Below are 13,376 nucleotides of genomic sequence, written 5' to 3' on the forward strand. Positions count from 1 at the left end.
CCTATAGTTTTCTTTCTCTGTTTTTGACGTGCCTGACTTTGGGATCAGTACCATCTTTGTGTTGTAAAAAGAATTTGGTAGAACCCCTTCTTGGCTTATTCTGTTGAATAGTTTGTATAATATTGGAATTAGTTGTTCTTTAAATGTTTGATAGAATTCATTTGTGAATCCATCTGGACCTGGGGAATTTTTCTTAGGGAGTTCTTTGATGGCTTGTTCAATTTCTTTTTCTGATATGGGATTATTTAAGAATTCAATTTCTTCTTCTGTTAATCTAGGCAATTTATATTTTTGTAAGTATTCATCCATATCACCTAGATTGCCATATTTGTTGCCATACACTTGAGCATAGTAGTTTTTAATGATTGCCTTAATTTCCTCTTCATTAGAGGTGAGGTCTCCCTTTTCATCTTGGATACTATCAATTTGGTTTTTTTCTTTCCTTTTTTTTAATTAGACTGGCTAGTACTTTGTCTATTTTATTTGTTTTTTCAAAGTACCAGCTTCTAGTCTTATTTATTAAATCAATAGTTCTTTGACTTTCAATTTTATTGATTTCTCCTTTGATTTTTAGGATCTCTAATTTAGCCTTCATCTGAGGATTTTTAATTTGTTCACTTTCTAGTTTTTTAATTTGCATGCCCAATTCATTGACCTCTGCCCTTCATAATTTGTTTATATATGAACTCAAGGATATAAATTTTCCTGTGAGTACTGCTTTGGCTGCATCCCATAGAATTTGAAAGGATGTCTCACCATTGTCATTTTCTTCAATGAAGTTATTAATTGTTTCTACAATTTGTTCTTTAACCAGTTTGGGAGAATCATATTGTTTTATTTCCAATTAATTTTTGATTTTTCTCTCCATGTACCCTTACTAATTATTATTTTCATTGCATTGTGGTCTGAGAAGTTTGCATTTATTAGTTCTGCCCTTCTGCACTTGTTTGCAATGTTTTTGTGCCCTAATACATGGTCAATTTTTGTGAATGTACCATGTGCTGCTGAAAAGAAGGTGTATTCCTTTTTGTCCCTATTTATTTTTCTCCACATGTTTACTAACCCTAATTTTTCTAAGATGTCATTCCCTTCTCTCACTTCTTTCTTATTTATTTTTTGGTTTGATTTATCTAGTTCAGATAGAGGAAGGTTCAGATCTCCCACTAGTATAGTTTTTCTATCTATTTCATCCTTGAGCTCCTCTAGTTTCTCCTTTAGAAATTTGGATGCTCTGCCATTTGGTGTCTACATGTTGAGTACAGATATTTTCTCATTGTCTTTACTGACTTTTATTAGGATGTAATTACCTTCCCTATCTCTTTTAATTAGATTTATTTTTACTTTGGCTTTGTCAGATATCATGATTGCAACTCCTGCCTTCTTTTTCTCAATTGATGCCCAATAGATTTGACTCCATCCTCTTACTTTCACCCTATGTGTATCTACCTTCCTCATGTGTGTTTCTTGCAGACAGCATATGGTAGGGTTTTGGATTCTAATCCACTCTGCTATTTGCTTGCGTTTTATGGGCGAGTTCATTCCATTCACATTCAGAGTTATGATTACTAGTTGTTTATTTCCCAGCATTTTGATTTCTATTCCTGGTCCTGCCTTTTCTTCTTTCACTATTTCCTTCTACACCAATGTTTGTTTATAATTAGTCCCCCTAGTTCCCACCCTTATTTTACTTCCCTTTCTATCCCCCTCCCTTCTTATTCCCCCCTTATTTTCCCCTGTAGTCTTTTTAAAATTGCCCCCCACCCTCTCCCTCCCTTGTACTGCTTTCCTCCCCACCAATCCATTTTTTTACCCTCCTACTTCCCTATAGGGTGCAAATCTATTCTCTGCCCCAATGGATTGGATTGTTCTTCCCTCTTTGGGTCAGTTTCAAAGCATGTAAGAGTTGAGTATTTCCTATCTCCAACCTCTTTACCCTTCCAGTGTTTCGATGTTCTCCCCCCTCCCAACATGAGCTTCTTTGTGACATATAAATTTACCCCCTTTTGTTTCTTGTCCCATTTCTTTTAGTATTAACCTCTTTTTTTTTTTTAGCTCTGGTTGTGTATATATATACATATATATATACACACATGTATATGTATTTATGCATGCATATATCTATATACCTATTTATGTATTGACCTTTCATCCTATACAGTTTTTCACTGTTCCCTCTAATTGTAATTCTTCTACCTGCCCAGGTGATAGCAACAGTTTTTAAGAATTACCAATGACCTCTTTTCATATAGGGATACATATCATTTTAACTTACTGAGTCTCTTAAAATTTTTTTGTTGTTGTTGTTTTGTTTTGTTTTTCTTTTCCCCCTCTTTTTTAATTACCTTTTGATGATTCTCTTGAGTTCTGTGCATGGACATCAAATTTTCTGTTCAGGTCTTGTCTTTTCCTTATGAATGCTTGGAATTCTTCTATTGTGTTGAATGACCATACTTTCCCCTGTAAGATTATAGTCAGTTTTGATGGGTATTTGATTCTTGGTTGTAGACCTAATTCCCTTGCTTTCCAGAATATCATCTTCCATGCCTTTTGGTCCTTCAGTATGAATACAGCCAGGTCCTGTGTTATCCTCACTGTGTTTCCGTGGTATCTGAATGGCTTCTACTTGGCATCTTTTCTTTCATCTGATTGTTTTTGAATTTGGCTATAACATTCCTGGGTGTTGTCAGTTGGGGATTAAATACAGGAGGTGATCTGTGGATTCTTTCAATATCCACTTTCCCCTCTTGTTCTAGGATATTGGGACAGTTTTCCTGAATAATTTTCTGTAGTATTATGTCCAGGCTTTTTCTTTTGTCATGGTCTTCTGGTAGACCAATGATTCTTAAATTGTCTCTTCTCGAACAATTTTCGAAGTCGTCTGTTTTGTGCATGAGATGCTTCATATTTTCCTTAATTTATTCATTCTTTTCATTTTGTTTTATAGTGTCCTGCTGCCTTGTGAGATCACTTAATTCCAGTTGTTGTATTCTGGTTCTTAAAGACTGGATTTCATCCCTGGCTTTTTGGTCATCCTCCTTCTGGTCTGATTTTCTTTGAAGGTCGTCTTTCATCCTCTTTACCTCGTCTTTCATCTCCTTTGCCTCATTTTCTAGCTGGTTGATTTTGGCTTTCAAGACAGTATTTTCTCATTTTAGTTCAAGTGCCTCTGTTTCCAGATGACTTATCTTAATTTTTAAGTTCTTCTCCCAATTGTCTTCAGTCTCTCTTAATTGTCTTTTGAGTTCTTCCACAGCCTGTATCCAATTCGCTGGAATTTCTGATTTATCAAACGATCTCTCCCCCTCTGTTCTGTTTGCTGAGTAGAAGCTGTCTATTGTAGTTTCTTTCTTCTTTTTCTGTTGTTTGCTCAAATTCACCCCTTCTTTACTCCCCGTATTTGTCTGTGCTCTTGCTCCTCTCATTTTTTTGGTTTTGGGGGCTTCTGTCAGTCTCCCCTTTTGGAGCTTTAACAGAAGATCTCTTGGTGTAGTCTCTGATGGGGGGTTGTTGGGGTTTGAGCTTCCCTGTCCTCTGGAGGCTTTTGATTGGATTAAAGTCCAGAAGTCAATGAGTATGGGTGTGGAGCCTGGGCTTCCCTGAGTTCTGGAGACTTTTGATGGGATTAAGTTCAGCTTAGTTGGGCTGGGTGTGCTCTGAGTCCAAAACTTCCTGGAAGGCTGGAGCAAATGTGGAGGATCTCCACAGCTCTGGCCAGGCTGCCAGGTCTATGCTCCCTCTCTAGCTCCTTCCCCACCATCTGTGTTGGACGCTCTGAACTTGGCCAGCCCTGCTCACAAGGTATGCCCTTCAGAACAGCACCTTTGCCCGCCCAGAAGTTCCCACTGTCACTGGAATCTCAGTGCTCTGGGTGGGAGGGGGGATGGGTACTGGGACCTTCCTTCTGTCTTCCCCTTAAACCCAAGTGTTCTCAAATTCCTGCTTTTTTTGGGGGGGGGGCACGTACCTTTTGAATTAAGTCCAGCAGGAGGGTTCCTTGGCTCTGTCTTGTTGTTAAGTTTCATTTTTAGTCCCCTGGGAGCATTCAGTTTGTGATCAGTTAGGAAGGGTATTCAGAGGTCTGAACTTCTGTTCCTTCTAGGCCTCCATCTTGACTCCACCTCCTCATCTTCTCTCTTAAACACTAACACCTGACATATGTTAGGGCTTCAGTTAGGCAAGAGGACCTGACAAAATCTAGTGCTTTAAAATAACAAATAAATTTAAAATGCCCATACCCTTGGATCCTGAAATACCACTACTGGGTCTGTATAACAAAGAGATCATTTTTTTAAAAAGGAGAAAGGATCTACTTGTACAAAAATATTTATAGCAGCTTTTTTGTGGTGGCAAAGAATTGTAATTTGAGGGGAATGGCTATGCAAATTGTGGTAAATGATGGTGATGAACTACTATTTGCTATAAGAATGAACAGAAGAAATTGGAAAGATGCACATGAACTGGTGCAGAGCAAAATAAGCAGTAATGGGAGAATATTGTACACAGTAACAACAATATTATAAGATGATCAAAAGTGAAAGAGTTAGTTACTCTCAGCAATAGAAGGATCTGGGATAATTCTGAGGGATTTGGGACAAAGAATGCTCTCTACCTCCAGAGAAAGAGATGTAATTGGATGCAGATCAAAGCATACTATCTTTCACATTAGTTCATTTACTGTTTATTTTAGGGTTTTGGTTTTATATGAATATTCTCTTATAACAATGACCAATATGAAAGTATGGATTGTATGATTTTATATATGTATACATATATGTATGTGTGTGTATATATATATATATATATATATATATATATATATATATATATATATATATATATAACCCAGATCAAATGGCTTACCATCTCTGGGAGGGGGGAAGAGAAAGAGAGAGGGAATCAATTTAGATCTTATCATTTCAGGAAACACACTTGAAAATTGTTATAACATGTAATTGGGAAAATAAAATATCTTTGAAAAATTATAAATTAAATATAATCATCCCTTCAAGTCGGGGTGATGGTAGGTGAGATCAGAATCAATCTCTTTGTTTTAATCATTACATCTTTATTTTTCCAAGCAGAGTAGGCTTTCCTGACCTTACCTTCTTGTCTTCCCATGCCTTATTATGTTCCTTGGGTAATATTTATTTGTACCTGTGTTAGACAGAAGAGGGGAAAGAAAGCACTACTCTCTCTACCTCTTAACTTAGAAATAAGTGTTACCACCCAGCCCACACTCTTCCCTTTCTCTTTAAACAATAGTTTTCTCATCTCGCCCTCACCTCTATCCTAACAGAAAGTTTTCTCTGTGCATGCCTTAGGGGGCAAGAAAGAGTGAATGAGGCTTAGTGATCAGAGCCTCCCTAAATTGGGGTGGGGGAGAAAGTGTTCTGACTTAAGGGAAAAAGGAAAGCCCATTTTAGTTCTGCCTTTTTGAGAAATTTATCCAACATCAGGGAGTAAAAAATCATATAATTCTCTCTCCTAATTTAGCTCTTCCCCTAACCAGGAGAAACTTCTGGCCCCAGACTCAGGTCTCTTCTTCTCCTTATACTCAAGCCAAGACACTGTTCTTCCCTCCTGCAGCTATTGTTCACAATTAAGAAGATACACAAATAAAAAGCTGTTAAAAGAGGTCAGACTTTTAAAGTATTCCTTAAAATAGAAAAACAAACAAACAAACAAACCTCAACCTTAAAGAAATGTTGACTAGGAGTTACACTTCAGTTTTCATTAACAGGAAGAGAAAAGGGAGGGGGGAGTGGTTTAATTCATCAGCTGCCTGGATTCTCAGCCAGCAGAAAGCCCATCTGATTGACTCTCCTCACACTCTGAACCCAGCTATCAACTTTGCTCCCCCTAGATGAAGATGCCAGTTGAAATCCTCTCCTCTACAGCCCTTCTGCTCCTTCTAACACAACAGCTGCTTAGTTCCAGAATGTCTGCCCTATCTCAGACTCCTGGAAGAGTCCCCAGTCTCTTACAGTTAGCTCTTTTGTCTCTTTCAAATTATATCTCTCTAAAACACAAGTAGCCAGGCTGTTTCTCAAAAGTCTGTTACACTTGCATCTACTCCCACAGGTCAAAGAAAGTAAAGAGTTAGGGGAGAAGAAGGAAGCCAAAGAAAGCACTTAATAAAGGTAAGATCTGGATACCAAAAAAGTTAAATGTTGCAGTTCTTCCTGAAGAATGTCTTTTGATAGGCAGCTGCCTAAACACCAACTTGGTATGAGTAGGAAGAAATGATAAGAGAAAGGATACAAAAGAAAATCCTGCCAGCTTTTCAGGCTGTAAAATTATATGGTGTGGTGGACCATGGACTAGATTTGACTTTATGATCTGAATTCAAATTTCACCTTTTCTATTAGTTATTGTTGTGACCTTGGGGTGATCTGGTTGGATTCATGGTGTCAAACTCCAAGTCAATTTGAGGGGGGCGGGATCTGGTGATTTTTTAACTAAAATGTTATAAAATTCCATTTTAAGTATGCCCATTTCATTTTTGAAAGTAATTTGATTATATTGGGTATGTGACAGGTTTTGAGGCCTATTCCAGTCACCAGATACATGATGTGTCCCAACTTTAAAATGACCTTTATTACCAAATTCCTTTTATGACACAAATATGGTACTGATTTCAAAGCCAGGCAGGTCAAAAACAGAGAAAGAAACTACAGACCAATCTCCTTAATGAATATAGATGCAAAAATCTTAAATAGGATACTAGCAAAAAGATACCCCAAGTGATCACAACAGTTATTCATTGTGACCAGGTAGGATTTAACCAGGATTGCAAGGATGGTTCAATATTAGGAAAACCATCCACATAGTTGACCATATTAACAAGCAAGCCGACAAAAATCACATGATTATCTCAATAGATGCAGAAAAAGCCTTTGACAAAATACAACACTCATTCCTATTGAAACACTAGAAAGCATAGGAATAGAAGGGCCTTTCCTAAAAATAATAAACAGCATATATTTAAAACCATCAGCAACCATCATCTGCAATGGGGATAAACTAGAAGCCTTCCCAATAATATCAGGAGTGAAACAAGGATGCCCATTATCACCTCTATTATTTAACATTGTACTAGAAACACTAGCAGTAGCAATTAGAGAAGAAAAAGAAATTGAAGGTATTAAAATAGGCAATGAGGAGACCAAGCTGTCACTCTTTGCAGATGATATGTTGGTCTACTTAAAGAATCCTAGAGAATCAACTAAAAAGCTAGTGGAAATAATCAACAACTTTAGCAAAGTTGCAGGATACAAAATAAACCCACGTAAGTCATCAGCATTTCTATACATTTCTAACACATCTCAGCAGCAAGGATTAGAAAGAGAAATTCCATTTGAAATCACCCTAGACAATAGGATTAGGATACAATGGTATTCATTCCTGGACCGTTTAGATTATTCAAAAATGTTAAGGTAGGCTCACTTTGCTTATGAAAAATTAATTTTATGTATCAAAGTCACATCAGTTTATATTATAATTATCATATACACCTCAGAACTCAACTCAGTATCTGTGGGAGGTGTAAGAGTTAAATTAATATCCAATACTTCAAATATTATTTTATAAATTTTATTATCTGGCAAAACAGAGCCACGTGACTAAGTTTTTCTACCTGCTCAGAAATTCCCTGCTCCACCAAAGCTGCTGACAGGAAGAAGAGAGCTAGACACAGAACTCTACCCAATTTATCTCCTGTCTATGTCAGCATGTAATGACAGGAAATGATTGAGCTTCTGGAAATTGTAGTTTTGCTGGGAATCATAGCTTTTAGGGTAACAGATTCTAATTTCACAGAGATGTCAGAGAGGGAACAATAACAAAGTAAGGGAATACCAGGCAGAGTAAATACACAGTTGAGACCTCATCATCTGCTTGGTTATTAGGCATAACTTGTAGGCATTACAATAAGGGAAGATTTTTCAATCACCTCAGTATTTCATCTTCAGATTTTAGCAGCTCCTTGATTTCATCCTTTTATGTCTACCTAGGTTTGAAGATAAAATGTTTACAATGATTATCACACAATGATAATATCAGCAATGCATTACTGTGTGTTTTGGAGTAGAGGATAATGTTAATAAGAATTTTGTGGAGTCATTGTCTATACTATGTGAGCTGAAAGATGAAAAATTAATATCCAAATGCTCCAAGCATTATATTTTATAAAGTTTATTAATAATAACTTGAAGCAAAAGGAAAGTAATAGCCTCAGTAAAGAAAGAAGTTTCCACACACATGTAGGGCCTCCAGAGCACAAAGTACCATCAGAAGAAAGCAAGGGTGGGGTTACGCACAAATTTTTGATACAATGTAAGGCTGCAACTTGGAGACAAAAAGGAAAGGGATGCTGGGTAATGTAGTTTAGGGGTACAAAATTTCTATTTACACAGAGGTTTGTTTCCAGTTTTCTTTTGGTGCATAATACAATTATTTAGGTTTTCTGTACATTTCAAGGGCACTCATGGGTTTCTGTTTTCCATTAGGGGCTAGTGCCATCTGTACCAAAGCATTTCTAGCAGGCCATGTAGGCATTTCTGATTTCTTTTGATGTATCTTGTCTGTTTGTGGTACCAAAACATGAAGGAGGGCTACTCACTGCACTGTCCTGTAAGTCATTACATTAGTCTTGTGCAGGGCTCATGTGCTAATAAGCAGAAGATGAAATGACTGAGGAAATAAAAATTTGACCTTCTGAGTATATCAGTTTGTTAAACAATTCATGCCAAGTGCCCAAATACTCCCACTCAGGCCCCTTCCTTAGCTCAGGGCTGGATCCTTGAATACTCAGGGAGACAGACTTGCTCATGAATTGGATTTAGGAGAGGCAGAATTACACAATGTCATCAGCCTCACCCTTTCTTCCAGTCATTGAAGTTCAGTGGCAAAACAAAAGTTTGAATAATTAGAACAATGACTGACATGTTGGTGCTAATATAAACACTGTCTTTGTCTTTAACTCAATGACAGCATTTCCTACCTTCTTTTTTGACAAAATGCTTTTAATGTTGAACATCCATTTATGGGTTAGTTTTTTTAAAGCCTTTACCTTTCTGCTTAGAATCAATAGTGTGTATTAGTTCTAAGGCAGAAGGGTGGTAAGGGCTAGGCAATGGCCATTAAAGTAACTTGCTGAGGTTCCCATAGTTAGGAAGTATCTGAAGTCATATTTGAACCCAACCCCTCCCTTGAGCCACTTAGATGCCCCTTTAATTCTGTTTTGTACTCAAGCTTGGTGAGGTACACCTACTGTGACAGAGAAGAAAGGAGGGGAGCAAAAAAAGACAATAGGAGCAATGAAGAGAAATCTAATTCCTAGGTTGAGTTTCCCTAAAATACAATTAGCATAGACTAATAGAGACTTTACTCACATTAATGTTTATATGTAGAAGTGAACTTCTTCCTTGTGGCAATCAAGTTTCCTGAACCTTTCCATCTTCTTTTGTCCTAGGGATCATCATCCAACAACCCTCTTATGGAACTCACCTTGATCCCTAACAAACAGGATCCAGGGCTGCCTTCTATATATTAATACCTATAATTTGGGCCCTTATTTCCATCTTTCTTCCACTGGTTTTATATTCTAAATATGACTCTGGTCTTTATACTGTTAAAGTTTTTAATGTGTCTGAAATGCTAGAACATAAAGCATAACCCACATTCAGAAATAGTTCTCAGTTGCATTCCAAGAATAAGAAAAATGATTTTTAGAACATGAAGGCAATGTTTTTAGGCTGGAGAAATGACACAGGGCTGTGTAACTTGTAAGTAGTTACAGTGCCAAAAAGCCATGGTCAGGAAAAGATTTCTTTGAATTAACTGGTACATTAAGTCTCTGAAGGTTAATGATTTAATATTGTTTCCACCTTCCAGAAAACTGATCATGCTGCATTTTCATTGCATGAATAAAGAAGGGGGGGGGGGGGACCCTGGACTATTCCTTCTCATGGAGGTCTTTTAAAAAGAGGTTATCATTTTAAATACTTTCAGGGTCTTTTATTTGTAGGGCTTATAGGATCCCCACATGATACCCTCTTACACGTATCAGAGGCTCAAGAATCAAATGCATTTGCTCTGTGAACATGGGGTAACAACTTATTAAATGGGCTATCAGTATTGCTTTCAAGATCTTCCAGGAGAAAAGAATTATCACTGGAAAAGATCTAGCAGATAATACAGGTAGCCCCTTTCCCAGAAGAAAATGTGCTATTCCACAGCCTAAGTGTTTTGATTGTCCCATGTCCATCAGTCAAGATTAGAGAAATTCATTACTGGGTGTGAGATATGTCTTCTCACTCTTAAGTCTCGAATAGAAATTTACCTGTTCTGTATTTCATTCCCTAAAGGAAGGTTCTCAGTGTCTTCCAAGGTGACAATTAGCTAATGTGATAAACTATTCCATGCTAATAGAAGCATCCAGGAGAAACTCCTCTTTCCAGTCCTTTAGAGCATGTGTATGTTTTAATAATGATCCCCTGGAGTGATGGTGTCTGGAGGGATGGTGTCCAATTCATCACATTAACTAAATGGATTAGACACAATATAATCAATCATACATTGAAAATGATGTTCCCAAGGGAGCTATTAGATCAGTAGGAACAAAGGGAACTATGCAAAGGAAGGGAGCTTCATATCCATAGATTTAGAGCTGGAAGGAACCTTAGAAGAAGATTTGACCAATTTTCCATGGGAGACCATGGAAAGTTAAAAAAATTAGACTTACATTAAAGGGGTGATGAGTGACAAAGCCAGGTTTCAAACTCAGTTCCTCTGATTCTAAATCAGGCACACTTTCCACTCACCTCACTGTTGTTCTAGTCAGAGGTGTGCTAAATATTCAGGGCATAGTGGGGTAAGATGACTGGGAGAAGCTAGTGGTGTATATGACAGAGATACTTAGAGGAAAGACATTTATCTTGTTTCTGATGTTTAACTAAAATCATTTTAGTACAGGGTAGCTGGGCAGCTCAGTGAATTGAGAGCCAGACCTAGAGACAGGAGGTCCTGGGTCCAAATCTGACCTCAGATACTTCCTAGCTGTGTGACCCTGGGCAAGTCTCTTAACCCTTATTGCCTAGCCCTTACCTCTCTTCTGCCTTGGAACCAATATATAGTAGTGATTCTAAGACAGAAGGTAAGGGTTTACAAAATTAATTAAAATCACTTTAGTAGACACAGGGCACTGATTAGAGTGGGAACATTAGAGAGAGAGAGAGAGAGAGAGAGAGAGAGAGAGAGAGAGAGAGAGAGAGAGAGAGAGAGAGAGAGAGAAGGTTATGTGGGGTATATCAGTAAGTAAATCAACACGAAAAAAGGAAAAATAAGAGCTTTATATAGCCCTTCTCATCTCCAAAGTGTTTTACTTGCTTTATTTTGGTTAAACCTGTGAACCTGTGAGATAGGCATGTTGGGTAATATTACATCCATTTTACAGAGAACAAAATGGAGTGTCAGAGAGATTGAGTGATTGGCCAATTAATCTGCAATCACCCACTGATAAGTACCAAAAGCAGGATTTGAATGAAAGTCTTTCTGATTTGAAGGCAGATATGCTTAGTGGTTCTCAAACCTAGTCTCAGGAACCTGTTATACTTTTGAAATTTATTGGTAATGATCCAAAGAGATTTTGTTTATATGGGTTATATTTATTGTATTAGAAATTAAATAGTCTTGACCTTGCAGATACCCTAAAAAGGTCTTGAGACCCCTGGGAGTCCCCAGACTACATCTGAAGAATTATTGTACCAATTTGTTGTTGTTTAATCATTACAGTTTTGTCTGACTATTTATGACCCTAATTAGGATTTTCTCAGCAAAAATAATGAGGTAGTTTTTTTTCCTTTTCCTTCTCCAGCTCATTTTTCAGATGCAGAACTAAGGCAAACAGGATTGAATGACTTGCCCAGGGTCACATAGCTAGTAAATATCTGAAGTCAGATTTTTAATTCAAGAAGATGAGTCTTCCTAACTCCAGACCTGGCACTCCACAGAACTACCTAGTTGCCTCTAATTTAGGCTGTAAATCCTTGTAGTTTCAGTCCAGATGTGAACCAGGTCTACAAGACAACTCCCAGACTGATGTACTCTCTAGCAGAAGGTATCACAATATGAATAGAAAAATCCCATACTTAATTTCTGTAATTACTTGGGCAAGTTCTATGAAATGGCAGCAATATATCTTATTCTATATCTATATCTTTATTTTCAGGGGGGTCCACTTAACAACCCTTGAAATAACTAAGACTCATACCACATGACTGAGCATGTAGACCAACAGAACTGTACAAAATTGCAAAGAAGATCCCTCTTCACTGCACAGGCTCTTGGTACCTTTCATCTGAGGTCCATCATCATCTGAGAAGGGATCAATATGTGATCAAAAAGCCTCATCTTGTAGCAGAACTTGTTTATTCCATTATCTGGATCATATTTGGTCTCTGAAGTTTCAAACATTATATAGTTTGGAATATATCCAAAATTACCAGAAACAGAATTTAGAATATGTATTAGTCTGATGTGTTGATTTGAGAACTTATTCAGGGTTTCACACAAGAATTAGATCAGAATTTAAAAGGTAATAAAGTATTGTTTGCTGAAAAGAAAGGAAGGAAACAGGCATTTATTATTTGGTGAGCCTAAGAGGCTATGTGATTTAATTTGAGATATCCAAAGCTAGGAGCACACAGAGAGACAAAGACAATAGAAATACATTATGGCAATGTCACTCTTTTCCTCATCATTTACCTCTAAAGAAAAAAACAAAACAAAACAAAACCTAGTATATTAGCTTACACCTTTGGGACTGGATGGGAAAGGACATTAAAGCAATACATACAAGCAAGGATGTTTCCAGAACATCAGGAATGATGATCTTGAGGCTAAAGCTAAAGAGGAAAGAAGTTCATGATTGACCTTTTGGAGGCCTTTTTCTGAACTTGATATTAATTACTCTAAGTTCTTACCTCTCCTCTTGGTTCAGTATATGGATTTTCTTAGTCCTTTATCACTTTATGTATTTGGAAGATTTGGGGTTTTATGATGTTTTAATTTGTCTTTTCCAGGATGTTTTGTTTGGCTTCTAATCTGTGATATAATAGATAAGGTCTACCAAGGTTGTACCATGGAGAATCAAGATGGTAGCAGCTGTAAAGTTTCAGGCATAGAAGAAGCTTTCCTAAGGCATGCAAAGGACATGCTAGCACAGGAAATGTGTGTCACAAACTCAGGAAACAGAGTTGCATTCTCAATTACTCCAGAATGGCAGAAAAGTTTTGTTGTAGAAAGTACATTTGACTTGGACCCATTAGAGATATATAAGAAATCTGTTTCTTGTACTTAAGACTTGAGAGACTTAG

Source organism: Monodelphis domestica, chromosome 6, assembly GCF_027887165.1.
Source record: "Monodelphis domestica isolate mMonDom1 chromosome 6, mMonDom1.pri, whole genome shotgun sequence".
In the NCBI taxonomy this organism is placed as follows: domain Eukaryota; kingdom Metazoa; phylum Chordata; class Mammalia; order Didelphimorphia; family Didelphidae; genus Monodelphis; species Monodelphis domestica.